Genomic DNA, 3881 nt, shown 5'->3' on the forward strand with positions numbered 1-3881 from the left:
AGTTTTTATAACTATGTTTCTTTTTTTGTTGTTGTTGTTTTTTTTTTTTTTTTTTTTTTTAATTATACTTTAGGTTTTAGGGTACATGTGCACAATGTGCAGGTTTGTTACATATGTATCCATGTGCCATGTTGATTTCCTGCACCCATTAACTCGTCATTTAGCATTAGGTATATCTCCTAATGCTGTCCCTCCCCCCTCCCCCCACCCCACAACAGTCCCCGGAATGGGATGTTCCCCTTCCTGTGTCCATGATTTCTCATTGTTCAATTCCCACCTATGAGTGAGAACATGCGGTGTTTGGTTTTTTGTCCTTGCAATAGTTTACTGAGAAAGATGTTTTCCAGTTTCATCCATGTCCCTACAAAGGACATGAACTCATCATTTTTTATGGCTGCATAGTATTCCATGGTGTATATGTGCCACATTTTCTTAATCCAGTCTATCATTGTTGGACATTTGGGTTGGTTCCAACTCTTTGCTATTGTGAATAGTGCCGCAATAAACATACGTGTGCATGTGTCTTTATAGCAGCATGATTTATAGTTCTTTGGGTATATACCCAGTAATGGGATGGCTGGGTCAAATGGTATTTCTAGTTCTAGATCCCTGAGGAATCGCCACACTGACTTCCACAATGGTTGAACTAGTTTACAGTCCCACCAACAGTGTAAAAGTGTTCCTATTTCTCCACATCCTCTCCAGCACCTGTTGTTTCCTGCTTTTTTAATGATGGCCATTCTAACTGGTGTGAGATGGTATCTCACTGTGGTTTTGATTTGCATTTCTCTGATGGCCAGTGATGATCAGCATTTCTTCATGTGTTTTTTGGCTGCATAAATGTCTTCTTTTGAGAAGTGTCTGTTCATGTCCTTTGCCCACTTTTTGATTGGGTTGTTTGTTTTTTTCTTGTAAATTTGTTTGAGTTCATTGTAGATTCTGGATATTAGCCCTTTGTCAGATGAGTAGGTTGCAAAAATTTTCTCCCATTCTGTAGGTTGCCTGTTCACTCTGATGGTAGTTTCTTTTGCTGTGCAGAAGCTCTTTAGTCTAATTAGATCCCATTTGTCAATTTTGGCTTTTGTTGCCATTGCTCTTGGTGTTTTAGACATGAAGTCCTTGCCCACGCCTATGTCCTGAATGGTATTGCCTAGGTTTTCTTGTAGGATTTTAATGGTTTTAGGTCTAACATTTAAGTCTTTAATCCATCTTGAATTAATTTTTGTATAAGGTGTAAGGAAGGGATCCAGTTTCAGCTTTCTACATATGGCTAGCCAGTTTTCCCAGCACCATTTATTAAATAGGGAATCCTTTCCCCATTGCTTGTTTTTGTCAGGTTTGTCAAAGATCAGATAGTTGTAGATATGCGGCATCATTTCTGAGGGCTCTGTTCTGTTCCATTGATCTATATCTCTGTTGTGGTACCAGTACCATGCTGTTTTGGTTACTGTAGCCCTGTAGTATAGTTTGAAGTCAGGTAGCGTGATGCCTCCAGCTTTGTTCTTTTGGCTTAGGATTGACTTGGCGATGCGGGCTCGTTTTTGGTTCCATATGAACTTTAAAGTAGTTTTTTCCAATTCTGTGAAGAAAGTCATTGGTAGCTTGATGGGGATGGCATTGAATCTATAAATTACCTTGGGCAGTATGGCCATTTTCACGATATTGATTCTTCCAACCCATGAGCATGGAATGTTCTTCCATTTGTTTGTATCCTCTTTTATTTCATTGAGGAGTGATTTGTAGTTCTCCTTGAAGAGGTCCTTCACATCCCTTGTAAGTTGGATTCCTAGGCATTTTATCCTCTTTGAAGCACATGTGAATGGGAGTTCACTCATGACTTGGCTCTCTGTTTGTCTGTTATTGGTGTACAAGAATGCTTGTGATTTTTGTACATTGATTTTGTATCCTGAGACTTTGCTGAAGTTGCTAATCAGCTTAAGGAGATTTTGGGCTGAGACAATGGGATTCTCTAGATATACAATCATGTCATCTGCAAACAGGGACAGTTTGACTTCCTCTTTTCCTAATTGAATACCCTTTATTTCCTTCTCCTGCCTGATTGCCCTGGCCAGAACTTCCAGCACTATGTTGAATAGGAGCGGTGAGAGAGGGCATCCCTGTCTTGTGCCAGTTTTCAGAGGGAATGCTTCCAGTTTTTGCCCATTCAGTATGATATTGGCTGTGGGTTTGTTGTATATAGCTCATATTATTTTGAGATACGTCCCATCAATACCTAATTCATTGAGAGTTTTTAGCATGAAGGGTTGTTGAATTTTGTCAAAGGCCTTTTCTGCATCTATTGAGATAATCGTGTGGTTTTTGTCTTTGGTTCTGTTTATATGCTGGATTACATTTATTGATTTGCGTATGTTTTATAACTATATTTCATATGTTTGGAAGCTAGAAGAAAGATGGAAGCTGTTTAGTAGAGACATAGAAGATATATATATGTTTATATATATATGCATATATTTATGGATTATATATTATATATGGAAGATATATATATTTTCTTATATATAGAAGATATACATCTATATATAATATATAATAGGTATATTATCATATATAATACATATATGTATATATACATGTATTATATATGCATATATGTAATATATAGAAGATATTATATGTATTGTATATTATATATAGAAGATATATATTATATATTACATATTATATGTAATATGTAATGATATATTAATAATTATATAAAATATTATAATAATACATAATAATTATGTAACATATAATACATTTATGTATTATAGTATATAAAATGATTATATAATAATATATAATATAAATAATTATGTAATAAATAATATATATTATATAATACATGTATATTTCTTTTTAATATATATAATACATATATATCTTTTATATATAATATATGAAACATTTTATACAATATGTTATATTTTATATATATGAAATAATCAAATCAGACTTCTACAGAAAATAGGTAAAATGTTTAAAATGGTGAATAGACTGGATGAGGTTAACACTAGGTTAGATATTGTGAAAGAAAAAAGTAGTGAAGTTGAAGACATTCCAGTAGAAATTATTCATAATGAAACATACAGACATAAAAGACCAAGAGGAGAACGGAATAGTGAGCTCTGGAAACCACCTAAAACAGCCTAGTGTATCTGTAGCTGGAATCCTCAAAAGACAGGAGGAGAGTACAGAAAAATATTTGAAGAAATAATGGGTGACAGTTCCCAAATTTAAAGAAAATTATACAAAAAGTTAAACAAAACCCAAGCACATGAAATATGAAGAAACTACACCAAGTGTGGTTAGCCAGCTTTCTGAGATATACCCTAATGACCCCCACTTTCTGGTATTCATGCCCTTGTGTAATCTCAGCCTCTTGAATGTGAGCTGAACCTAATGAATAGAATATAGAAAAAATATTGGAATGAAACTTACGAGATTTGATTACAAAAGATTGTGACTTCTATCTCACTAGCCCTCTCTTGTTCACATTGATAAAACCAGCAATGTTGTGAACTGCAGGATGGAGAGGCCCACATGGCAAGATACATAAGGATCTTGTCCTCTGGCCAGCATCTTGTGAGTAACTGAGGCCCTCAGTCCAACAATCCATAAAGGTACGAGTCCTGACAAGAATTAGTGAGTGAGCTTGGAATCAGATTCTAGCCCAGTTGAATTTTGAGATGACTGCAGCCTTAGTCATCAACTTGACTGCAGCTTGGTGAGAGACACTAAGCCAGAGATGCAGGTAAGCCACACCCAGATTCTCAATGCACAGAATGGAGTGAGATAATTGTCAAACAAAATAATAGAGATGGAGACTCTCTAAAACAAAATTATGTTTATTGACGAGTAGCACTGCAATGGGAATGTAT

Source organism: Nomascus leucogenys, chromosome X, assembly GCF_006542625.1.
Source record: "Nomascus leucogenys isolate Asia chromosome X, Asia_NLE_v1, whole genome shotgun sequence".
NCBI classification, from domain to species: Eukaryota; Metazoa; Chordata; class Mammalia; order Primates; family Hylobatidae; genus Nomascus; species Nomascus leucogenys.